The sequence below is a fragment of the Corvus hawaiiensis genome, chromosome 1, assembly GCF_020740725.1.
Source record: "Corvus hawaiiensis isolate bCorHaw1 chromosome 1, bCorHaw1.pri.cur, whole genome shotgun sequence".
Classification (NCBI taxonomy): Eukaryota; Metazoa; Chordata; class Aves; order Passeriformes; family Corvidae; genus Corvus; species Corvus hawaiiensis.
In genome coordinates, this window is record NC_063213.1 from 89217235 (window position 1) to 89243603 (window position 26369).

Sequence of the window (26369 nt, forward strand, 5' to 3'; positions counted from 1 at the left end):
AGTGTTTAATCCCTGTTCTGTTAATAAGGCAGCTAATGCATGATGTTTTCCTCAGCCATATAATGTACCATCAACCACATAAAATGTGTCCAGCCCAGAATGGCAGCACCTCTTGTCTGCACCTCTGGGCATGACACACACAGCAGGACACCTGTGAAGCCAGAGAGGTGCAAAGCCTCCAGGGATCACAGGGATTCGTGCTGATTTTGTTTGGCATGGGGTGCATTCAGGAGTGATCTGCCTGGGACCACAGCTCAGTCTGCGTGATTCTGTCTGAAAGCCATGGCCTGAACTCTGGTCCCTGAACCCTCCCTGCCTCTGCACTTGGACTTGGCTCTGCTTCCCTTGGCACAAACAAGGGAGCGCAACAGGCTCCATCATTTCCCTAAGCACCAAAAGAAGTGAATGCTGGAAATGCTCTTTTTTGAAACATTAGTACTTGACAGCCCCTGCCAAGCATTAGGCGGCCAGTAAAATCTCTCTACATAAATTGTGTTGTAATTAGTGTGATTTGTTTAATGTCACCTTGTCTGGCTGTCTGAGAAACCGTCTCAAATATAAAAACACTGTGCTTCTCAGTTGAGAGAGTGGACTCTGACTTCATTAAGACATTTTTATTTCTCCCAGTTTTTTTACCATGGCCTTTTCAAATCACTCAGGCTGGAGAGCCTAAGCCAGGTTAGGTAAGAATTCCTGAATGAGGAAAATAAGATGTAGTAATAACAAGCATAAAAATTTTCTTAATAAAAGTAATATGATAATAATTAATGGATGTTGTATTTTGTAGGCAGGACAACACAGTGTAAACATTCTGATAGCCCAAAATACCTTGCATGTGTGCAAACAAGCCATTTTAGGGGAAACAGTAGAGAGGTGAAAGTGATTTGCTTGCTGGAAAGGGGTGTTCGGGTCTGACCTTCCTCCCCGATGTCCCTCAGCTCCTGCGCTGCACACCCAGGTCTGAAGAGCCAACATGAGTGATTTATGGCAATTGTTCCACCAGGTGGCAACAAGGAGAGTAATAGGAAAGCAGTCGAGGGGTACTGGAAAGCCTAGAGAGGAACTGGGTAGCAGCACTGTGGCTTCCTGGTGGACTCCAATACATTAAGAAAGCCCAAGCTTGATTGTGGTCCCATCCATCAGAGCCCAGAGAAAGCTCATGACAGACACAACAGGAGGAAAAATTGTCAGGTCTTACCCTTGGTTGTTAAAACCCGATAAAATAACTCTTCTCTTCCCCATCCTATGAGCATCACCAGCAATCTGAGAAACAGAAAGAGAAAAAACAGAAGATTGGGTAGCTTTTTCAAGCATGAGAAGTATTTGGGGATGAGAAAGGTGCAGAAGGAACACTGCCCAGCTCAGCAAGAGCATTTTTCAATTTTAATCTTTCTTCCAAATGTTTTGCTTTTATTCCAACTAATTGAACAAATGTCTTAAAATTCACAACACAAACTGAATTTGATTAAATCTAGCTTGGTTCATATGATAAAGTACTGCAGTTAGAATGCAGCTAGAAAAATACATTATGCTAGGACAAGTAAGTACGGTTAACTTCAATAAGAGCCGAGGTAAATTGCTTTTTGCGTGAGATGTGCAATTTTACCTCAGTACAGCTTTAATCAAAGTAAAATATTATAGGGCAAGGGGGAAAAAAAACCCCTTACAATGTAATGTTATGTCTACCAACCACGCAGTAACATTTTAGTTTAAGTTGCTAAATAAATCCTGGGCTACACATTATCTGTCCCCAGTTGGTATGTAAACAATTAAGGCAAGATCGGGCTATGAAATAATTTATATTTATAACAGATTGTGAAAACCCCACAGATGTGTATGCAAACTGTCCATCAGAAGTTTGTCTGCCTCCAAAAATTTCGCTGAAAGGGGAAGAATGAAAATAAATGCAGATATTTAAATGGAGTTTGCAATTCACACTTATGTGAGTATTTTCACATCCAAATGAAAAAGAATGTAAATTAAGCATAGCCAATAAATTGGACAAAAAGTATTAACCTTGCATTTGTGGGAAGGAATGTTGCTGTTTGTTCTTCAGCAGTCCACAGCTGATGTTATGTTATCCATGATTATTATGTGGATATAATGTGGGTGCTTCAAATGCCCGCTCATGGCTCATTGCAGCCTACTTTCCCTCTGGGGAGGACCTGCCCTTTTTTGAGGAGGCTAACACTGGTGCTGCCATCCCCTGCTTTGGCTGTATGGATGCCTGCCTGTGGCAGAGCAGGATCACCTACAACCCCCTTCTCACAGGGTCATGGCTGGAGTTGTACCTCCAGTTAGGACACAGCAGGAGGCTGAGGCAACACCATCCAGATGCTGGGAAAAAACTTGATCTTTGATTTCACCTGGAACTACAATCCCTGTGGCCAGGATGGGAAGAAACTGAAAGCAGCTTCAGAGCCTCAAAAGGGTTTCACACTCCCATATTTCTGTGTGCCACAGGAGTATGCTGTCTAACATGCAGTATACACAGCAGCCACAGCCTTCTCTGTTCACTGCAAGTGTCCTTTGGCTCGCACACCCTCTACTTGCAGGTTTCCCCTCATCCTACCAGCTGGGCACCACAACCAGCCAGTGTAACTGTAGAGCAGGAAACAGCACTGGAGGGTAGGAGTCATCAAAGCTTGTGCTGGTGAATCATCAAGCTGCAGGCTTCTGAGACCAAAAAAAACCCACCTACACATCTGTCTGCCATGGAGAAAATGTAGGGAAGTTTTCTGACAGTTCATGATCTGTATTGTGCTGCCCATAAGCTTCATGACTGCATAGGGTGAGCTGAACTCACTGCAAACCTGAAGCTGAGCACTGGCTGTACAAGGATGAGAGGGGCCTGCTGCCTTTGTCACGGCTGTCAGAGTAACCCCCTGTTCCCCATCCCTCAATTCAACTGAGGGAGGGCATGGAAGTTGTGCTTAAGCCACAAGATCTGAGAGTATCTACATGGAGGATGATTTGGCAACTTGGAGAGCCACCAGGAATGCCTCAAGAGAACTAGTAAGGCAGTTCTCGGCACACTTGTCGGCTGGAGTAGGAATAGACTAAAGCAAATGTGTAAAGCCTTGATTATAGTCAAATGTTTGGTAGAGGCAAGATAGGGGGTTCATTAGATAGCAGACAATCTGGGCAGTCTAGCACTAAGGACCACATACAGTTGTTTCTCAGAGACAGAAAGGATATGTTGTCTCACCATTCAGCATGCTTTTTTACTGAGTATCCCACCAAAACCATCTTCATTTGAATTTTATGTGAGAATCTTAGCTTCTGGGAGGCAAGGCAAAGGAGGGAGATGACACCCTCAAGTGTCTGCAAGTACAAAACTGTTTTGCACAGAAACTAATTCTGGGATGATGGAAAGGTGACATGTACCCTCAGGCATCCTTTGCACTCAGTGCAGAGCTCAAGGGAGAACTGTGAATGGCACCCTGACTTTGAGTACCACGCTTTGACCCTGAGGTGTGAGGCTGCTTTGGCTGTGGGACAGGGGAGCAGAGAAGAGAGACAGGAACTTCCTTCCAGGGATGTTCCACAGCAGACAGGTCAGGGTCCTGTGCTGGGCCACTTGGATAGGCAGAAATTCCAGCTTGGGAATCGGGCATTCTCCTGGTCAGGTAAAGGACGTGGAGGTGTGAACAAGCTGGTTCCTCTCAGTGCATGGAGAGGTCCTCATGAGCTGAATTAAACCTGGGTTTGCAGCCTTGCCAACAGACTACTGAATGTTGTTTATGACTGGCCCTAGAAAGAAAAGGTGTAGGAAAAAGTGACCAAGCAGCCCCTTTGCAGAGGTCAGAGAACAGTTCCAGTTGCCTTTTACTGTCCTCCAAAGCTGTGGGAACCCTGGAAGCCAAACCCACTCCAGGGGTAGCCTGAGAAGAGAGCATAGTCCATCTGAGAAGATATGGGAGCACCAAAGGGAAATACAGATGATTTCTTCTTTGGAGGAGGCTCTCTCCCTCCTTTGGGATGGTCCTAGTACCTCTTCACATGACCACATGCTTTCTGATTTCACAGGGAGCCCTGGATCACTTCTCAGGAGGAAAATGGCTTGGTAAAGGCTGACAACCACCTAGTTTTCCCTGCCTTCCTTCTCCTCTTCCCTGTGTCCTCATTCCTGGCACATTGCAAACACAGGCCCTGCCTCCTCATGCCAGAAGCCCAGTATGGAGGGGATACGGGAGCTGCAGGAAAAGCAGGGTCTTCTGGTGCTCCCAGAACAGGCTGAGCACATCTGATTGATCGTGGCCCCCTGGGCATGGTCTCCGCTCCCCTTACCCGGCCATGCCTTATCCTGAGGTAGAAATTCCTCCCATGCCGAGGGAAGTGTTTTCACACAAGGACTTGTGCTCATGCTTTAACAACCTAATGTTCTTCTACTATCTTTGGAGACTGTCTAAAGGAGTGAAGCATGTGCATCTGACTCCAGCTGAAATTCAGCAAATTTCACTTCTTCGGGAAATGTATCTTTGCGCCTACAGGACAATTTTTAATGCACCACATCCAATGACCCATATACTGCTCATGTCAAGACCAGGAGGTCTTGAGGACAGACATGGGTGTTCCCTTCTGTCTAGCACCTCCTCTTTCTCCTTAGCTGCCTCCCTTCAATAAAGGATCCACCATCTCTGTCTCTTGGGTATCCACCACACTTTTCTGCACCATGTTTTCAGCTGTGGTTTATTCACATCCTTCCTATTAGACCCAGACAGAAGTTTTTCCTCTTTCCAGCCCCTTGGTTTTATTAGTGCACAAGTGTGTTGGTTGCACAGAGGCTAGCACATGATGGGATTGTCATGGGTTAGCATAGCTATGGAAGTGATTCCCTTGCAAAGAGGTGCTTACAGCTATGACCTGACAGAACCTATCAACTGGCTAGTTTGAATATTGGCAACTTTTTAAGCCACTTAAGGAGCTTGACACGCCTCTGTGGTCCACATTTAAGAATGAACAGACCCCGTGAAAGCTCTCTTGCTTCCAGCCTTGGGACAGGTAACTGGGGGGGGGGCCCGTGCGGCCGAGTCAGCTGTGGCACGGCCCTGTTCCATCTGCGGCCCCTCCCCTCCCCCCACAGCCCTGCTCTGTGCAGGCAGCCCCTGGTGTGGCTGGGGCTCGTCTGAGACTGCTGCCCCACTGCCTGGCAAAGATCATGGGACCAACAGCGATAAGGGAATTCCAGCTGCGGGGCCCAGGTGAGATTAACCCTTTCTTTAGTGCTGTAAGTTTCCTCCAGAGCAGATGAAGCCTGCAGACATTAAGTAAAGAAGGAAGAGCTGAAACCCTGAGGCAGGAGAAAGAGGAGATGCTTAAAGCTGAAATTCTGTTGTAAAGCTGTGGTGGTGATAAACTGTGATATATCAGAGTACCCATTGTAATTTCATGAAAGCATGGGGGGTGGAGCGTTCAAATTGTACTTGTGAGCAAAAGCACCTGTGCTGGAATAAGCAAATGCTGAAACAGCTGTAATTTGATGAGAAGTTTGAACAGGGAGAGATGGAAGTGATGAGGACTCTTGCTCCAAATCAGAAGGAGAAGACCTCTGTTCCTAGAGACGAAGATGCTCCCAGAGATAGTCCTAGAGATGAAGATGCTCCCAGAGATGGGTGAAGAGGACCTTTGTTTCTGAACAGCTCATCCTTAAAATGCTACCCCATTAGCTCAAGATTGGACCCTTGAAAGCAGTTGTGGGGAAAGCTGTAAGTCGGGGGAAGGGACTCTCACATGTGAGCAGAGAACCAACCCGGGCAGCTGTCTCGCTGTGATACTGAAGCCATGAGAGAACTGTTTCATGTGGAGATGTCTCCATAGCATGAGCAAGAGAGACTCCTCTCCCTAAGTGAACTGAAAAAGGTTACTAAAGAGGTGGTAAACTGACTGAAAAATCTCAAGGGTTGTCTTGTTACATGGTGGGAGAAGAGAGAAAGGTGGGAGGAGGAGAAGTGTTCTGAAGGTTTGGTCTGATTTTTTTTTCCTTTCTTTTAGGTCTGTTAATAAACTTCTTTATATTCTTTTAAGTTTTTTGCCTGCTTTGCTTTCTCCTAATTCTTATCTCACAGAATGTAAATAAGTAAGTAATGAGTATTTTGGACCAAACCACTACACTCTAATTGGTGTTTCTGCCTGGTTTACAAACTGAACCCACTACAGGGATTTAACTGGGAGCATTTCACCCGGCCAGATCAGAATCTACCTCCTCCTGACTGCACACATATCACTGCCTCAAAATGCAGTACTTCATGTAATTTTCATTCGGGCAGTAAAGGCTGCCTGAAATCTCATCTGGGCTTGTTAGTGATATATTGACTTAAAATACCCTGCTTTAAAGAAGGCTAGGGGTGCAAAGCAAGAAAAACTCAAATCTCCTACTGAAAGCCAGTCCTTTCAAGGGAGAATGAGCAATTTGTGGGATAGAAGCCTTTTCAGTCCAAGAGAGACAGATACTGTGTATTTCAACAAAGCCAAAGTATTTCTGGGTTATGTAGCCTTAATAGTTCATGTTTTAGTAAGTGCAGCTAGTGCCATAGTCTAAAGCCACATTGGTAAAAACCGATCACTCACGCTGTCTATAACCAGGTCCTTGCTACAGCCTCCAAACAGTTTAAGCTATGCTGGCTGTAAAACAACTTAGAAAATTTTCCCAGTGAAGGCAGGCTTGAAGAAGAAACCAGTTTATTGCAATTCACATAAGTGAAAAATACATGACATTAAGTTGCTTCCCAGAGGCAGTGCTAAATGAATAATGGATAAACAATGTCAGTGACCCCCCTGTCCTTAACTGAGGCACAAAAAAAGAACACCAGTGGTTGAAGGTTTCATTCAGCCTGGTGGGAAACTTCCCAATAGAAGGAGTCCCAGACAGAAAGAGGTATCTGCCACTGCTTTATATGGAGATTACTTTCCCCATGACCACTCACTTGGGTATAAATTTCTTCTTCCCTGTGGATTTACACACTAAAATATGTAATAGGGAAGGAACATAAACTCTCTCTTTGTGGTATCTCTGGCTCACATGTTGCAGCTCAGCAGTCATGGACAGCATCCAGCATTAACGCTCAAAGGGACCTGCCATATTTATGACTTCTGCAGCCTCACAAGAGCAAGAAAGGCTGGCAGAGAGTGATTGAAGCACAGCTGAATGAAATGCATAGAATAAAGAGGGCAAAAATATAATATTTTTAGCATCTGAATTCCTAAAGAAATGAGATCTATGCAATGCAGCTTGTCTGGGCGAGGATGTGCGTGTGGCAGGTTTCTCTTTCCACAAACCCCACACCATAGCCTGTTCCTGCTCAGCTGCTGCCAATGACTTTTAAGAGGGGAGGGTCAGCAGTCTTGGAGGCAATTCAGTTTGTCCACCATGGGTGGAAACAGATGCTTATGCCTAATAAGCTATTGCTTATGAGCCTTATGGAAAGACTAATAAACTCACTACCATTAGGTATCAGACTACGAAAAGAGGGTAGAGGTTTTTGAAACTGCACTCACCTATTCTGTAGCCCACAAAACTTCCCCTCCATGGCTTAAACTGGATGAAAAATATCCCTGTGTGTACTTCAAATGCATTTAACAACTTCTCCAGAAAAAAACCATGATGTGCAGGTCACCTGGGAAGAGGTGGCTACAGTCTCAGAGTCTTATTCTTCTGGCACCTTCTGGTTTCTCTAAAACCATGTGCAGATGCAGATGATCCTCTGTGGGGGCAAGGCTGCCATCACCCAGCCCAGGCTTTCCTGAGGGCACAGCATGTGCTGCTGCTCATGAATTACGCCAGCGCATGTGCAATGTGGAGAAGGTGCTTGAATTTATAGTATCTGTTCAGGCTTCTGGGTAAGCAGACAAAGTGAACATCACCACATCTGCAAGTTGGGCAAAAATCATTGGGAAGGTTTTCCAAGCTGTGCTCTGCCACATGATGAATGATGTTTTTATTTCACAGACCCATAACTCACAAAATGTGGTTTGGGGAGGAGGGAGTTCAAAAACCTATAGTCAGACATTGTTTTGCAAGATCAACAATTTTATACATATCCAAATGGAACTGCTTCCATTAAGAACATTCTCAAATATCCTGATTTCCACAGTGGGCGAAGAAATCATAATAATGAATGCAATGACATCAAAGACAGCCCATTACCTGTGTTTATAATTAATGTGATCATGGTGAAGCAGTGATGAGTGGATATTCAGTGTTTCTTATTGCAAACAATAATGGTACCCAGGTTTTTGCACCCACATTCATAACACATAGGAAGAGAGAAAAAATTGCAAAACGGTGGCTAATATAAAATGCCTCCATCCAGAGAAAGCTGTGAACTCAGTGTCTGATGTTCAGAGGTGAAAAAGCACCAACCGTTTCCATTTCATCACTTTTAAAATCAGATCACTTGCTCAGGTGCTGCTGTGATTGATAATGCCAGTGTTTGCTTCAGAAATGTCCAGGCTCTCACCTCTGTGAAGAATATCCACGACTAGGAAAGGAGTTTCGGCCTACACTGCATCTGAATGAAGTGGATCTCACACTGTGGTACTGATTATTTCAGGTCTGTGGAATTGAAGAAAATTCTCTCGCGCCACACGCGGTATCAGCTTTCACTCAAAACCCTCCCAAACAGTAAAAACTTTTGACTTGATTGCAGCCACTAAAGCAGGACTAAATGTACAACCAGTGTATGAACTGAGATCCCTTTGACTCTAAAGAGAGCCTCGAGCAATGATTCAAAAGTACATGAACTTTCAACTTCAGTTCACTCAGGGCTGTGCGGTCCTTAGTTGTAAGCTGTGTTTTTCAAAGCTTTTTTTTTTTCTTTTTCTTTTTATTTTGCTACAGGGTTCATTATTTTTCAGAGGATGAGTCTTTCTGCCCTGCAGGGATCTATCTATCATTGCTGACTCTCTGCATCTTCTCCACATGGAAGAAGTAATTGGATTGTATTTTCTGCACATGACCAAGACAGCAGGGAAACACAGAGCTGTAAGCCAGAGAAGAAAGCTGTCTAGAGGGTAAGGAAGTACCTATTGCCCAAGAAAACTAAATGTCTGAGTCTAACCACAAGATCTTTCCTTTCTTTCCATGGAGGAGCTGAGGCATGCTGAACTGCATTCACCAGACTGCTCAGGAAGTTGAACTCTTCAAGGAGCAGTGAAAAACATAAACACCCAAATAATCCCTTCAAAAATGCAGCCCAGGGCCATAAATCCTGTGACAATTTCATTTATTTATTTATCCTGCACTTATTTCATTTATTTCCAGATTGGGTTGTATTTATTATTATTATTATAATGCTGCAAAAATGCCATGTTGTAGTCATAAGCATTGTGCTGTTTCTTTTTTTTGTAACGACATCAAAATCCTGACATTTTTATATTTGGGGAAAGTGATGGGATTGCCAAGACTTTATGCTGCAAGTCTTTAAGAGTTTAGTAGATGTATTACTTTCCTTCAAATGAGTGCCTGCTTGTCATTGTCAGCCTTCCACTGCTTGTTCCCCCCCTCCACCTCCTCAGATCCAAGCCTAAAAAAAGAATCTCTTTGGAGCTTGATGTGTTGCTTGTAGCTATGTTAGAGAAACTATACTATTCTGGAAACACTCAGGCTCCTCCAAACCGCTCTTCCACCAGTAAGTAACACCTTGCATGGTTTTCATCTCAGCCTTAAGAACTTTCATTGGTCTCCTATCAAGCCCCACCAGCCAAATCTCAAGTGCCACAGGGAAGGGACTGCACTACACCAGAATGTCACCCCCAAACCTGATTGTCATCAGGTTTCTGGCACAAGCTGATTTGTGTGTTTCTCTTCAAGAAGTATTTTATCAACCTTGACTGGAATAAAAGCACTGACACAGGGGGAAGACTGTCTGCTATTATTTTCCACTTATAAAGAACACAAATCTGCATGATGAGCCAAATTCTCCTATTGCAAAGATTATTTGTTACATGAAATAGCTAAAACAGCAGAAAGAAGCCATTCCTGGAATTTATGAGGAAAAATTTTTCTTTAGAGCAGCAAAACATCACCATTGTCCCACTCAGCATATTAACACTCACAGTAAAAGATGGCAGTTGCAAAAATGTGGGGGAGCATATGATTAAATCAGTATTTCTTAAATAGTTTTGGAGTGTGCAAGCTGATATTTTGGAACAATAACGGAGAACATACAATGTTCTGAGCTGTCAGGGTTTCTGAGGAGGCAGATTCAAAGGCCTTGCGTCACAATGCCTCCCAACCTCCAGATTAATGGAAGAGAAGCAAATGGGACAGGGTGTTGTTCTTGAAATTTGGATGAGCTATGATTTTTTTTCTTTTTTCTTTTCTTTGAAGAAAATCCATAATTTAAATGCTGCTGTCATGGAAAACTAAAATTACACAGTACCATACACAGATTTCCTACAAATAATACGAGCTGGTGCATATATGTGTGCAGGTATTTGCATTGTAATTTAAAACATAACATCACCACAAGCTAAAAGAGTTTAGAAAGTTTCTCTAAGAGAAATTCTTCACCTCAGGAAGAGGACCCATGATAATGAAAATCAATGTGGCAGACAGAAACAGCATTTAAACCTTTACCAGCAAGATATGACACATCAAAGGAGTTAAATTGATCTTCCAACCTTCTGTCCCAAATATCGCTGCTGCAAGATGAGCCTCCCTTTCTTTGTGCTGACAGCTACACAATGTTCCTGTCCCCATCAGTGTACATTGCATGCTGTCTTTGCCACCACCCTCTCTCTCCATTGCCAGACATCTGACCTACAGCTGAAAATTTGGATTAACAGGAGCAGAGTTTTGCATGGGCAGTGATGCTGTGAAATCAGTAAACCCAAAGAAATGTGGACCCTTGGCTTGTGAGCAGCCACAGGCACTGGGATTTCAGTAAGCAGCATGGCTGAGGCTAAACTTGGTATCATAACAAAGCGTGGGTCTAAATAAAAGCTGCCTTAAACTCCCTGGCAGTTTGCTGCTTCTACGTGAGGACTTGTCAGAGTGCAGCTCTCCTACAGAAACATCCATACCAAATATAGCATGCTGGAGTAAATGCAAGAGGCAATGTTTGGCTTTCTTTTTCTTTTTTTTTGGATGCCGTATCTTAAGGCATTTGTGTATTTGTCGCTCTAGTTCTGCGATTGCCTCAGTTATTAATACAACACAGCCATTTTCAGAAGCTCCAGGTCTTTCTTGAGGCCATGTTTTGGGTAGAGAGACTCTGTCGTGCACCAGGCCCAGAGAAGCTGGTGAGCAAGTTTCTCTCTCAGATGACCGTGAGCCACCAGGAGACGGTGATTACATCACCTTTTCTGCTGCTCTGCTGTTGGTCAGTTGCATAGTTAGTCTCGATTTAGCTGTGTATTCACGCAGGCAGCAAGGTGCAGCTAGGACAGGAAGCAGCCACAATAATACAGACATTTCACCACAGTGGTGCCTTTTTATAGAATGGTAGAATGGCTGGGGTTGGAAGGGACCTTATCTGGTTCCAACACCCAGGAACATCATCTGGTTCCATGGGTGAGACACCTTCCACTAGACCATTTTCTGGCAGCTTCTCTGCTGCCCCTTCCCTCCTGCTCTGTTCAGGATGGCATGTGTTCCTCATGCAGCTCCTGTGACCCGCAGGAACTTTGCAGGCATGTCAAACTGCAGGACCTGTAAAGACAGCAAAGTAGTGACCTTACCTGGAAGCCTAGGTACACCAAAGCTGAAGGCAGAGCTCTCCTGGTTCACAGAATGCCTGGATTTTCACCTATGGGTTTCAAAGCACAGCAGGCAGTAGCCCTTGTAAGGGAGCTTATGGGAAGTTTCATTCTTTGGCCTTTTTATTCCACAGTATTCCTCCTCTGTATCTTCTTTTAAAAAAAATCTTTTTCCTTTGTTTTGTTTGGAGTTGCTCGAACTTCAGCACACCAAGCAGAACGTAGTGAACCCCTTGTATGCCAGTACAAAACCCTTGCTAGAAATGGTTTTGATCGAAGCCAGGCCAGGTCTCACCTGCCCCAATCCATAACCCTTCCAGCTCCCCTGAGGAGTGGCCTTGCTGGAGAACGCTGCAAGCAGCTGAGTCTGGTGTGGCTCCGTGGCAAGCCAGAATAAAACACAGCCACACTCCTAAGTTCTGCTCCGGGTGGGGAGAGGGATAAGATGTCCCAGGGCTGTTGTGTCCCTACAGAGTACGTGGCCACACTGCAAAGTGTGGGTCTCGCTTGCTATGGGGAGGGACGGAAACCGCGTGATACCTTCCCTAATGACCTGTGCTGTAACACCCCTGCGGCTGCCAGAGGGAGGTTTGCCTAAACAAAAGCAAGGCTTTGGACTGCTACGAAATGGGAGATGTCCTAGGAGACTGTGCATGCCTCTGAATGACGGCTGAGGCATCCATGGCCACCAGCGTGGCAGAGCTCACCTGACGCTTCAAACATCGTCAGCAATCTCAGCTATAAGCCCGCACCTTTTCATTCTAAAATGAAAGTATTTTTCTGAGTAATAGGAGTACATTTATGCTTGGAAACAGTAGAACACATAGGAACTTTTTCTATTTCAGTGCTAGAAAAAAGAAGGGGACAAAGCTTCAGGAACTGTTGTTTCTTAGCTGAGCACTTTTAGACTAAGTTTCGGCCCAGAATGTTTTTTTTTTTTCTGTGACCCAGTGGTAAATTTCTGAACAAAGAACTTTATGACACAGAGACAATACTTGTAAGAAGATTTTAACTCTAGATGTGCTGGAGGTCATTTTGAAAACTTCTGGTATCTTTTCTCCTCACAGCTATGCTTTGCAAATTGATTGAAATCTTTCTTGGGGACTTCTGTAACAAAGTAGGTAAAAATTTAAGTGCTTTGTAATCTCTGTGGGAAGAGATAGTATCAGGTAGAGTAGGTAATTTGAATTACTTAGAGCAATGATGCTTTTGAAAGCCTTACTTCATTCTTGTGGAAACTAGTTGGTAGTAAAATTACATTCCAAAAGCTTCTCTGCATACTCCCCTAATGAACTTCTGATTTACATGCAGTTTGTAGATATGACTTCTTTCTCCTAATGTCATTTCCTGCCTTTTATTCAAGTCAGATTTCTGTTTTAGGGGGAAATATTATGTAGCGTGTATCGCCGCTGTGGAGGAATAATTGCAAATACCTCATTTGTAATCCTTTTGTTCTTCCACTCTGAAACCCCAGGTCTCACTTCTCCATGGAGGAGAGGATATCGTGTTTGACTTATTACAAAGCCTAAAGCATTCTTAGGATTAACTGCAGCTAATCACTAAAAATATGCCTTCTCATTTTGGAACTGTTATGACTCTTCAACATGGGAAAAGTGCTTCGTACTTCGAAATCTATTTCACTTCTAATTTTTGTTTCCCTCCCAAAGGCTGGGCCTGGGCCTCACCAGCATGCCTAATAATGTCATCAGGACTAAGGACATGAGGAGGAGGATGAGGTTTCCAGCACCCAGCAGTGAAACCATGCCAGTACAGGGATCAAAACCAAAAGTGACAGGACCTCAGACAAAGGAGGAGTTGTTCAGGTCTCCACACAGGTGTCTGATAACAGTTCCACCAAGGTGGATTTGAAACTGTGTCACAACTCAGCCTCTTCTTCCCAGTGCCTGTGGAGGCAGCTTCTAGCATGACACATCCCATCTTTGACTCATCAGGTAAGGCTGGGATATCAGTACGAGAATTGGGCAAATATTGACTTCTTTTGCCATAGAGAAACTTTGTTGTATCTATGATACCATATATTTATGTAATATTTTACATGATTTATTATACATGACTATGGCCTGGAATTAGTAGTTTATTGAAGGATAATGCTGAAGAAAGGGATGTCAGATACTGTGCTGGAGTTTAGAAAACTGACCACTAATCTAGCATTTTCCAATAAGTCACCCTGATTTACAGCAAGTAATAAAAGTTGTCTCAAAAAGTAAGTGACGTAAACTTGTGTTCCAGGGCATAAACATGCTTCATGAAAGGTTGGGGTAGGAACAATATCCCCTTCTGACACATTGCTTTATAATTGCAGAATATGAAACTGCTTGCACTGTTCTCTGAAGGGTCTATTCCTGGCACTTTTAGGTACTAGGTAAGTAATTTTTTAAATTTATAGATTCCTCAACTTCTTTCAATGGAAATATAGGTTTTCAAGGACATTTTACACAGGTCAATTGCTATGTAGAGAACAAGAACTTCATTTCCTCAATCACATTTCATGATCGCATTAGAGAGTTCACAGATGCCCAGGGACTGATGAACCACATGAGAAAAACCACGAGACAACTCAGACCAGGAATTGGATTCTGTCTGACAGTTTTCTAACACCTGATGTCTTTAAATCAATGCTTGATTTTTACCTTTTCCCTTTTTTTTAATTGCAGAAGACATGCTTCAATTCAGCTAGAAAATAGGAACTTAAGGAAAGAGCTTGAAAGTCTGTGGCAAGCCTATAAGGACTGATGTGTGACATGATTGTAATGTCCAATTCTAGACTGAAAATCAATGAATAGACAAAGATTCATATTTCTAAGAAAACAGAGACATAAATCTACAGCCATTTTGGCAAACGATGTCCAGATTTCTCCTGGGGAACATGCAAAGAAGGCCCACTCCTACAGAAAGGCTGTCCCAGGATTATGTCACCTACATGTATCATGAAGGAATTTTCTTCTTGGCTGCTCAGAGGAGGATTTTAAATGTTTGCCTCCCATTTACTCCACAACATTTCATTGCTGACTAACTTGTAGTTCTTCACACCATTTTAATTTGATGGCATGTATGGTAATGCAGAGACCTTTCTTTCCTAAGGGAAATTAAGAAAATAATTCATTCTTTCACTCAGTAACTCAGCTGAATTAAATTTGGGTTCATTCTTTTGGGAAAGGTGTTTACCTAGTTCTGTCAAATTAAAATATGAAAGGAAAAATGTCAATAATACTGACCATCTCATCATCACAATTCTTAGTTCTTTCATGCCATGCTTCCTGCATGGAGAATTTTATTTTGCAGAGGAAAAAACTAACAAAAAATCGTAGAAGGCTTAAGTCACATCTGATATTTTGGCATATTACTAAATGCTAACATACACATATGTGCATGAAACAAAACTCCAGCAACACAGTTTTCAGTTTGAGTTTGTTTTTTGGTTTCGTTTATAAGATTTTATTTTTAACTTTTTTTTTTACATTTACTTCAATGTGTTTTTGCCAGATGCATTGTATACACAGACAAAGGTGTAATAACAGGACAGGAGTGTCAGCTGCATTCTGTGTCCCTAAGAGACAGAGAAAAAACATTATTTGGAAATTTCTATGGCACAGGGCCCTGCTGGCAGCTGTTGATCTTGTTCCTATCCCTTCCATGTGGTTGTTAACACAAGGACACATGAGGGAATGGCTGAGGACTGGAGAGGCCATGACCAAAGTGAGTATTGATTCTCCTTTTCCTCGGTGTGGCTGCCTGTGTAGAAAACATTGATCAGTAGTGCAGCCTGAGAGAAGGCTGAATGAATTCATGGAAGGGAAAGCCCTCTGGGAACTACTGAATACACAGAAAATCAGCCTGGCTCGGGATGTGTCTGAGCTGCAAGTACTTTGCAGCAGAGAGGAGAGGCTACTTGCGTGTCTCTGGTCTCACGCTCCTTGTTCCAACATCAGCTTTTGGGCGTTAGCATTAGCTGCTCTTATTTCATTGTGCTTTTATTTACTGTTGGCAGGAGAGGAGGACGGGAAGCTGCCCAGAGTGCTGGCTGCAGCCACCAAGAGGCCTCTCTTTCCCCAGGGCTGGCTGCAGCACAGGATTGACCAGCACTGCAGCTGCCCAGTAAATGTGTTTCATATCCAGAGCAAATTTTCCAGAGTGCCTAAATGGCTTGAAACTCTAGGCTCTGTTGGCCAAGATCAAGTAACTTGCACATATTGGGAAACTGCTTCCAGTTAGCTTTTTCTCTTTTTGTCTCTCTCCCTGTGTTTGTGCATTTTCAATTATGTAGAAATGTATCATTTAGCTCCACTTCTTTTTATTTAAGCAGACAAAGAACAGGGACCTTCAAAACTGCAGAATACCTTGAAATCTTTTAACTTCAACCATTCTGTCTCTGACAGAAAAACATGTATTTCCTTTTTAATTCTCAGTCCCGTTAACTGGTACTGGTAACTTTGTACCCACAAGCACAGCACACTAGATGGATATACTGCAGCAAAACAAGTTACATGTTGTATTTAGAAACAAGTACCTTTAAAAAATTTACCTGTCTGCCAAGACTTGGAAAAATGAGAAAGTAAGTTCAGCTCAGTACACAGACCAGTTCCTCACTGCCTGACTCTCCTGGCTGCTGGGAATGCCTTTCATATCAGGTAACACATGCTGAACAAGAGCCAAAAAGCCCTTCATTGCTTGTAAAAATGAAGCAAGTTCCTTATTGGAAAAAAGCCCTTCTCAGAGGTATTACAGCTGCAGATGATGCTGTAGCCATGCTTCTCAGCCATCAGGCAGAGTGCCTGCCAGGGACCAGCTTTCAGCAGTGTTGGTAGGTAAGATGTATAACAGGGACAAGTCCAGTTGTCTTGTGCCAGAGCATCCTGCCTTTCTTTATACCTTCATTGCCCAAACAACACACACAAACAGCAAACATTTACGTGAAACAAGCAGTAATTAAATGCACCTTTTTACCTGTTCACAGTCTGCTGTCAGGAGAGCCCCTGAGTCACCTTGCACTGTTTTGACCTCCAGTTCTCTCCTGACTCATCTACAGCTCTGCTGTTTCACATTGGGAGATCTTTCAGTTTTGGCTTTGCCCTGGCACTAGCATCTGGTGCTGTTCTCTCCTGGTGTGACTGCAACTGGCTGCCCCTTCCTGAGGAAAAGAGATGATTTTTTGAGGCTGTGGTGATCTGGTGTGGTAAGTGCTGTACAGTCTCAGATAGGAGGTCTCGACTAGCAGAGTCTCCTGTCTGTCTAAGACCTTCCAAGCTGAATGCCTTTGTAAGCTCCTCCTGGGCTTGAGAGCGGTGTCAGGTGCTGGGTCTCTTTCACACTGCAGGGTTTGTAACATCTGGCCAATGCCATGGGTTATAACAGTAAATGACACCACTTACAGCCAACATCTCCAGGGATTTCTCTGAGTTCAATCTCTAATCTCTCAGGCTTCGGCACCCCGTATCTGTCCATCATGCTTTAGAAATGACAATCCTAGTGATTTTGACATTGAGGATTCATGTGAAGCTGGTGCAGAGGCTGGTAAGAGGCTGCCCTAACCCTCTGGGCCAGGGAGTGTCACATTCTCTCTGCATTTAAATGGAAAGTGGAGAGGCTACGAAGGGTCAGACACACATCTCTATGTTCCCACTTTCTTCTGTGTCATGGGACTGTGTGCACAACTGGCGATTACAGATGTAGCCCTGAAACTCACACCAAGCTTCTGACCTGTTCTATGCAACACATCATGTCCAGCATGACTGTAATGTCTTCTGTTTTACTCACATCCAGCTCTGTCTCCTGCTTTTTTTAACTCCTCTCCCAGGAATTTCTCTTAGGCAGAGTTTTTCTTCCATTATTCAAACTCAAATCACATTTCACCACTGTTTTGCTCCACATCAAAGCCTGTAACCTCACCCCCTTTGCACTTAGGGCTCCCAAAAGCCTAGAAAGCTGCTCTGAGGAAGCTGGTCTCTGTGGAGCTGGGCAATGAGCTGGGGTGGCTGTACACATTCCTGTTATTGAAAGCAAACAGACCCATCCAGGCTGTTTGATTTTTTTTCCTCCCAGGGATTTGGCTGGGCTATGTCCCTGCCAGCTCACTGTTTTCCCTGTCTGACAGTGTTTGCTGTGGGCAGCCATGCTTGGCCAGAGGATATGCTCCATGGCTCTGCTCAGGCAAGCCTGTCTCCCACATGTTCAACGTATGTTGTATAAACAATGCCAGACCTTTGCTGGAGCTACTGGGTGGATGCTTAAGAGAAATGCTGGGAGTCAGCACAGGCACATCCCTCAGTGCCCACTGTGGGCAGTAAGTTACAGTGATTGCCAGAGCCTCCCTGCTGGGCTGTAAAGGTTTCGCAAACAGCCCTTCTGTGTGGTGCTCTCTGCAGCATGCCCAGCTCGCTGTATTCCAGAGGCATTGCTGGGCACTACCCTCTCCTCACCTGAGAGCTTTGGGGGCCCAGTGACATGTGTCATACTTGTCTGAGCACTCAGCAGTGACCTCTTTGTGATGCTGGCTGATCTCTCAAGGGCTGGATCTGTTTCTCTCAATAATTTCACTTGCACTCTGGAATCTCACAAGCAGCTCTTGTTTTTAATTATGGGCTCCATAATGTCTCCAAATATATGCATAGTGTCAGAGATCTTACATCTGAAACATAAGGCTCAATTGCCCCATATTTTTATTTTCGATTTTGAGCACAATTACTGAGTCCCTCTAGAGTCTTATTCTGTTCAGGCCAAGTTTTCAAATAACTTTCTTGATGGTTCAATTGTTCCAAGTGTTATTTGAAAATAATAAGTAACTCTCACGAGTTACTTCTTGTCCTTTTTGCTCAGTGAGAGTGAAAAGTTTTACTTCGGTGTTTTCTCACTCTCTTTCACAGCCAAGTCCCTTCTGGCAGTTTGCCTGCTTCATTTCCAGGCTGTCTTTCTGTGTCTACTGCACTGGCTGATGACATAAGCTCTGTCCCACCTCTCAGAAAGGGACAGTTTATCTCCAGCTGCAGTTCATCCCTTTGGAGTAGCACTGCTACTGATGATAATAAGAGAGAAGTCCTGTTAGAGCCTGTAGCAAACATCCCTCAGGTAGCTGCAGCAAATGAGGAAATATTTAAAGGTGAGCTATGTCCTAATATCATCTTCTGGAAAGGACTTTATGTTTCATATATTTCATGTTATTGCTCTGAGAGACTAAACGAGGGAGCACACTACCAACTGAAGTGCTTGTGGAAATTAAATCCACATTTAAATGAATTTGAAACTTTTAATGCAAAATTGAGCACTTGGAAATTTTGCATCAACTCCCACTTAATTAAAATTAATAAGGTTTCAGAGAGTTCTAGTTGGGATGGATGAGGAAGGAATTTGGCCTTAAATGTGTTATTAAAATACAATTACATTGGAAGGAAGTAATTACTGAGGTTGTACCTCAAAAGCATACCTAATGGGCTATCAGGAGAAAAGGTTTATGCGTTTGGTTCACCAGCTATATAAGATATAAAAGGATGTAGTCACTGAAAGAAAGAGATACTAGCAAGACCATTTAGGTAGATAGTAGCAGCTCTTTTATGGTCAAATCACTCTGGCTACATTTAGCAAGGGGACTGCTTCATCTTAGTTTGGGGTGTGCAAGCACCCCCACAAGTTTTCCTTCTGACACATTTAGTTGTTTCCCAGCCCTCTCACGGGGTTGTGAGGGAAGCATTGTTCAGCCAGCGTCAGACATCTCTGGATGAGGGAAATGTTAGCACTGAAAGAACTCAGCTGTCTGATTCTAGGAACTGTTTGACAAAAGCATACTCAAAGTGAAGGGCCTAATCTAACCCTGGTTAAAATCAGGGAACACTTGTCTTGCTCCCTGCACCTGTCTGCATGAAGCCCTGAGCACAGAACCAGAATTGTGGTGTCAGTTATGCACAAACCTACACTTGGTTTTCTTTTTACATTATTGCCCTGGCACACCTATGAAAAATGGTTTAATAAATATGACATTCCACAACATGCACAAACCAGACAGATTTGGGAGGTAAAGTCGAAGTGTGAGCATTAAAACTGAAGCCACTTTATGCTCTGTGGAGACAGAACAATCCATCATTCATTTGATTGTTTTTGTTTTGTTTGGCTTTTTTTCTTTTTTTTGGGTAATGCGATAGGCTTTGGTTTTAAAGTCAGTGTTGAGGTTTCTGTTGACTGTCTTGGAGTTTGGATTAGGTTCATGGAAATAAATGGATTATACTTTATAATAAATTATGTAGGTAGTCAAAGATGCACAGTTCACAGTCCCATTTGGATCAGCTCCTTTTCAAAGGTTCAGAGTTATGGATTACATTGAATGGCCTGGAACACCTGGGTAAGTTTAAATCACATCAAGATGAATTGATTGTAAGTTTTTGATTTAACCTTGGTTCTTCACATAACTTTCTGGGGTTTTTAACTGTGATTTTCACAAGTACAGTATGTTTTGTAAAAGGAGTGTGGGAGAGGGAATGTGCGTGTCTCGGCTGTGCAGTGTCCCATTTGATACAGTATCAAACACAGTGTAAGTGGCCCGATGTTTTAATCAACAGATGCATGTTCTTGGCAAGGCAGTGAATTTAGCACTTACTGAAATGCACTCTGCTGAACTGTTGACATTCACTTCTTAGTCAACCTTTTATTGGTAAAGAGAAACATACACTTTGTATTGAGGATTTAGCTCAGTAAAATAAAATTCTGTGACAGTAATTTCTCTCTACCCTTAAATTCCCTGCAGCAATGCTTGTTACATGGATAAGAAACATGTAGAGCTTGGCTTAGCCTTTTTCACACCAAAACCAGATGTGTTCAGTAATAGTCAACCAGGATATTTTTCAAGCTTTTTTTTCCCCATTTTTAATGCAATACTGAAGATGTGGGATTGCCAGTGTTGTGATACTTCATCATCTAGGATGGTTTCGACATTAGAACTCCTGAAGAAGCCTGAGAAGGGGTATTTCATGTACAACATTATCAGGACTTGTCAACAGGGCAGGACTGAGTGAAGTCAGCCTTCTGTGGCTATAATAGCACAAGAGCTTCCTTCCCTTAAATAGTTTCTTTCTTTTCCCCTAGGGTCTTGTAGCAACTCACACCTGAAAAAGCAGCCTTTATGTCTTCCTTAGGCTAATTAAATATGGATTCAAGCAGAGGAGCCATATTGCTAAGTGTCCGTTCGTTAACTTGTTGGTCTCTGAAGATTCTCACATTTCAGTCGTGACCGACGTAAGTGTCAGCAGAGTTCTCAGCCATGGAAACCACATCTGGAGAAATCCCACCTCTCAAAATAACAAAACTCTTAAGGATTTACATGGGGTGATATTAACTACCAGGATCAAATAAATGTGGCGAAAACATACTCCCAATCACAAAGGTCACTGAAAAGCCACACAGGTTTGGCTTATGCTGAGTTTTGCCTTTTTGTACCCATATGAAACATTTTTTTAATGCTTCCAGAGTGGGTGGAGAAATTTATCAGGGAAACTAAAGGTCTGAAGTACACAGCTGAGACAGGCAAAGACTATTGCTGTGTAACTAGAATGTATGAGGGGTTTATTTTCGAGAATATCAGGATTTGGCATCAGTTTTGCGTAGGGACATGGGATAATGCTTACTTCCTTTTTTCTTTTTTCTTTTACTCATTAAAGGCAAAACACAAATCTGTGCATTTTAAAGCAGCTTTCTGAAATTTCGTGGCCTTATAATTGCAATTTATCAGACTAAAAACTAAATCTAAAATTAGACATAAAAATCACAATATTACCAGTCCTGGATTTAAGGCTTATACTGCTGTGAATTTCTACAAAAATATCTAAGAATCAATTTAAATGCTAATGGACTTGTTTGTCATAAAACTAGGCATTAGTCATACTCAATAGATGCTTCAGAGCCGCAGTATTGGTGTCTCCTTCACTGGACTTCACTTGTGACATTAAATTTAGAGATGTTGCTGTATATCGCAGACCTATGCAAAACAGGGGGTTCCCTGAAACCCTGCGGAAAGCAGCTCCTCAAAACCTGAAATCGCTCATGTGGACTTTGAAAATCTAATTGTAGAGCCAGACATGAACTTGTGGATTCCTGAGGAAGAGTTAAAGGCAGAAGCACTTGTCTCTTCCTGCCCAGTACCTGGTGACTTGCTGTGGTCACCAGCTTTGCCTGTGGGATGTCCTCTATATATTTCAGACACTTCAAAACCCTCTGCCAGCCTTTTTCAGTCCCTTTGGGTTGCACTTCTTTGGGGGCCACAAATACTTCCCACTTCAGATGGTGGTGGGATTACAGCCCATTAGAGGCTCTTTCCATTTAAATCAGGACTAGCTGCATCATTGCTTGTGAAAAGCACATTCTGTGACCTCTATCACACCATCTAGGGCTCAGTCCCAAGACCATGTGATAGAGGGGACAGTTGAGGTGGCTCCTTTGCCTGGCACACAACCAGTGACCTTGTTAAACTTTTGATGTGAGGACCTGGGAACAGCATTTTCCCACACATTTTCTGAAGCAATCATGGGCAGTGCTGTACAAGCAAATGACCCTGGCTCAGGCCATCCACACAGACCTGGAGCATCTCCGTTCACAATCACTACCAACTCATTCCTGAGCTGATGAAATCAAGTTTGTTGTGAGGTTGTCCTGTGTCCAGGCTCTCCAGTGTCAGGAGATGACTTGGTGTAGATTCCTGGCTCTCTGCTATCTGGCTTTCATCTCTGTTTGATTTTCAGGCATACTCACTGGATACATCCATGTGAGAAAACTAAGATGTAGCTATGGACACACTGTCATGTATGCAGCACACAATAGTTGTGACCCCTTACCCCAGTCTGGCCTGTGCTGACCAGCACCCATCCGTCAGTTCCTGGACAAGATGTAAGAGTGAAGCTCAGGACCATTCCAAGTACACAATGCTGGGAAAAAGTTGTTGAATCACATGGGCAAGAAAGAACTGTTCTGTGCGAGGGAAAAACTCCAGATATATTTAATTCATTGTTATATTTGTAGCATTTGAAGCCACTTTCATTTGATCAAAGTTGTTTGGAAACTGCCTAGCAAATCCCAAGGTCATTTGGGAGAACTGGCAGGGAAAAAAAGGAGTGAAAAAGCAAATAAACACATTTGCCAGTAGCAGTTTTTGCTAAATAGCTAGGCTGGGAAAAAAAAAAGGGAAGAAAACTTCCCTCCTGGCACTGGGTTGGGTCAAAATAGGGCAACCACAGGCAACCACAAGCATGTTCACGATCTGCAAAATGTGTATGCAAGGAAAAGAAAGATCCAGGAACGACGAGTTGAAGGAGAGTGAGAAAGTTGCTCCAGTGGAGCTGTTGATGGAAAAAAGCTGTTCCTGGTGTGTCCCCACATAGCAGAGTGCACTCACCGAGACAGCTGAAATGGCTTTGGACTTTCTGTCAGAAGAGGAAACATAATTTTGCAATGCAGTCCAGCCTGAAAGAGGATGGAGGGGCAGGAGAAGGAGCCACGCCCTGCTCAACCTGGTGGTAATACAGCCTGTGAGACAGAGAAAATAGGGCAGTTCTGGAGAGCCAGACACTTTACAAGCCCAGCAGCTGCACAGTGCGTGGTGCCATCTCGTTTGTACTGTATTTCTGCAGTGGTTATACCCAAGAGAGCTGTGGCATGGGGGTGGCTTCCCTGTGCTCAGTGTCAGGCATCCCAAAGGAGCAGAGAAACGTGGCCCCTGCTGGCAGACACTCACACCAGAGAGCAGAGACACCTTCACTCCCTTTCCGCTGGCAGAGGGAGGGAGGGATAGGGAACCACGGCATTCCCCCCTTCAATGTCTCAGTGAGCTCAACAGCCTTGGATGGGACCAAGGTATGGGGACATTTTCCTGCACCACTTCTGAACAACTGGAGACTCATTTTCATCCTGTTGATTGTTCATCACATTGATTGTTAGTGGGTTTGTAATTTAAATATTAAAGGACAGCTTCAGAATTAAGCAGACAGAAACCTTAGTCCTTTTTCATTAAGAAAACATCTGGAGGCTTTTTTGCCCTCCTGAACAAGGTTTGAAAAGACAAGTTATCCTCATAAAATCTTACAAACGCCCACAGGACAATTTTACTTTGAAGTATCAATGTGACAGGGCAAAAGCAGAACAATCTGATACTAATGATTTCAGTCACCATCCTAATGCTTCATGTTTTAAAGATCATTTTGCAATAAAGACATCATGATTTTACAGTCACATTAGAATAATAAACCATAGCACTTACTGAGTACTTTTCCTTTAAGACATGAAATAAATTGGAACAATAAGTGTTTTTCTCATTTTAGAGTTGGAGAAACTGAGGCCCAAGGATGTGACCTTCTCATAGCACAGTCTGGGAGAACCTCACCTGCCTCCTTGTTCCAGGGCTGCCCTTTGGGTCATACTATCTCTCACCTGCTAGTCCAGACAAGATGACTGATGACAACTCTCTGCAGGAGAGAGCAGATGCAGATTGATGTTCTCTCTCCCTCCTTTGTAACTTCAGGCACTTCACCAAGACATCTCAGATAAGAATATGAAACTGTCATTAGGAAAAAAAAATAAAAGCAGAAGGAATAAGTGTCAGGATCTATTCACAATAGACAAATTGAATACAATTCATCAGACCTGCTGATATTCTCTGGAGGGAGGTGGGGTGGCCACTGAGTCAACTTTTCCCATCATTTTTGCTGGCACTTTCTTCTGTCCTTTCATCTGCATGAGAAAAGCAGTAGTGTTGTCCCCAGCCTGGGTGCTGCATGTCACCTGGTCCCACAACAGGCTCCCTCACAGGCATTACAGTCCCCAAGAGGAGGGGAACACAAGGGCGTGCGGCTGGTACTGAGCGTCCCTTTGAGCGCAGCGAGCACTAAGGCGGGAGGCCGATGATATGTCAGATTTCTAATTAACATTCACCAGTCTCCAACCTGGCTCAATTCATTATTCATCTGCAAATTTTCCTCCCTAAGTTCCTACTTTTCTTTTGCTGTCACCCACTAAGCAAAACTATTCTTTTCCCCCCCAGAAGCTCCATCCACATCTCTGCTAATATGTCATACTCAGACTGTGACAGAAGAGAAAGAAATGGTTACAAACCAGGTCCCGGAGCAGTCATCAATATTTACAGGAGTCTGACAATGACTTATCTTAGACCATTTACATTTAAACCACAGAAATGCAAATGAAGTATTGTTTGCATTGTGAGCAGCAAGGATGGGATATTCTTACACTAGCAGAGATCTGTTGCTCTTCCAGAAATATTTCTTTTTGGTCCTGCCCTGGCATCTCTCTGTAACATGCAGTCAGGAAGTCGCTTAGGAAAGGCAATACAAAAGACAGAGCGGGTTTTCTGGCTCAGAAACAGGTGTAGGTTGCTTAAAATTTTGGCAGAGGAGAGAAGGGAGGAAAAAGTCTTTGCAGCAGTTGTTCACCATCAGAGCCTCTGCTGCGCTCTTTTGTGGCAGTTGCCCAGTGAGCCAGTGAGTGCTGAACTGATATAAAAGATTGATCCAGATAAAATATTTAGGGATTGACATGATTAAATATGCAGGGTATGAAATGAACGTTTCACTCTCCACCATTCTTCTCCAAAACATGGGCCCATGTATTGCACACTGTGGGTAAGATGGCATGGGGATAAAAGGAAAAAGAAGGAAAATCTCTTAAGTGGGGGGTCTCATTTTGAGCCTTCAGAGGAAAGAGAGTTCATACTGATGGGAACATAATCCTCAAGATGAGGTTTCAGTACAGGGTGCCCACAGGGAGCAGGAGTGCTGCCTGCCTCCCTGCTGCCCTGGGGAAGGGCCTGCAGGTGCTCTCGCTGTGATGGTTGTACACACTCACCGCAGCATCCTGGCCCTGGGACACTTGTTGAAAGCCGTCCAGAGCATCAGATGGCACATCAGAGAGCAGAAAGCAATTTCAGCCATGTGATTGCTTCTGGTAGCAGCACTCATTGCCAGTTCAAGGTTGTCAGCCTCCCAAACTGACTTTTATTCTCAGCTAGGGTTGTTGTTGGCTTTTTTTTTCTTTAACACAGCAATCTTTATGCTAGGCATCATCTGCAGAATTGGCTGCAAAGATATAGATTATCATTCCATCAAGTTTGCTAGATCTGAATCTTCTTGTTTATTTGTCTTTGCATGACTGAGAAAAGCACTCAGGGCTGCTCTGGAAGTAGAGGCTACCCTCAGGAATAAGGAAAAGTCCCATGAGTGTAAGAGAGAATTTCACTACATCTTGGATGTGTGAGATGTGGGAGGACAAACCCCCTCTTTTTTTGTTGCTTGCTCATGTTGCTGTGTACGAGTTATTTCCAAATGATGAAAGTGATTGCCAGGAGTAGAAAGGTTGTTATGAATGGCATAGCTTTTGAATTCTGCTTATAATTACCCTTCTTTCATGTATATTTTTCCTTTTATTTATTTATTTATTTATTTATTTAAAAAATTTTATTTTTAGGTCCCGTATCTAGTTCATTTCTTGCCTTATGTGAAAGACTTAGTAGTCCATTGCTTGATTTCCATACTAATTAAGTACGTGACTTCTCTAAATAACTACCACATCCTCGCTGACTTAATATGTACTTTTATACCCTTAGTAATGATCTGATAACAGTGTCAAAGCAAGACACAGAACAAGAAACTGTGGGGATTAGATATCAAGGA

The 26369-nt window shown here is 43.3% G+C and overlaps 1 long non-coding RNA gene across 6 annotated transcripts in view; it reads left to right on the forward strand.

The window, feature by feature from the left end:
• LOC125330136 overlaps nt 1-26142 on the forward strand; it is an 84480-nt gene extending 58338 nt beyond the window's left edge. For 2 of the 6 annotated variants that reach the window (XR_007205378.1, XR_007205382.1), the window contains 4 exons: nt 8840-9012; nt 13368-13652; nt 14024-14083; nt 14376-23953. This is a non-coding gene — a long non-coding RNA (uncharacterized LOC125330136). Of the gene's footprint in view, nt 1-8839; nt 9013-13367; nt 13653-14023; nt 14084-14375; nt 23954-24008 lie in introns of those variants that run through there. The other 4 variants (XR_007205383.1, XR_007205380.1, XR_007205379.1 and 1 more) reach the window with 4 other exon arrangements.
• The last annotated feature ends 227 nt before the right edge of the window (nt 26143-26369 follow it).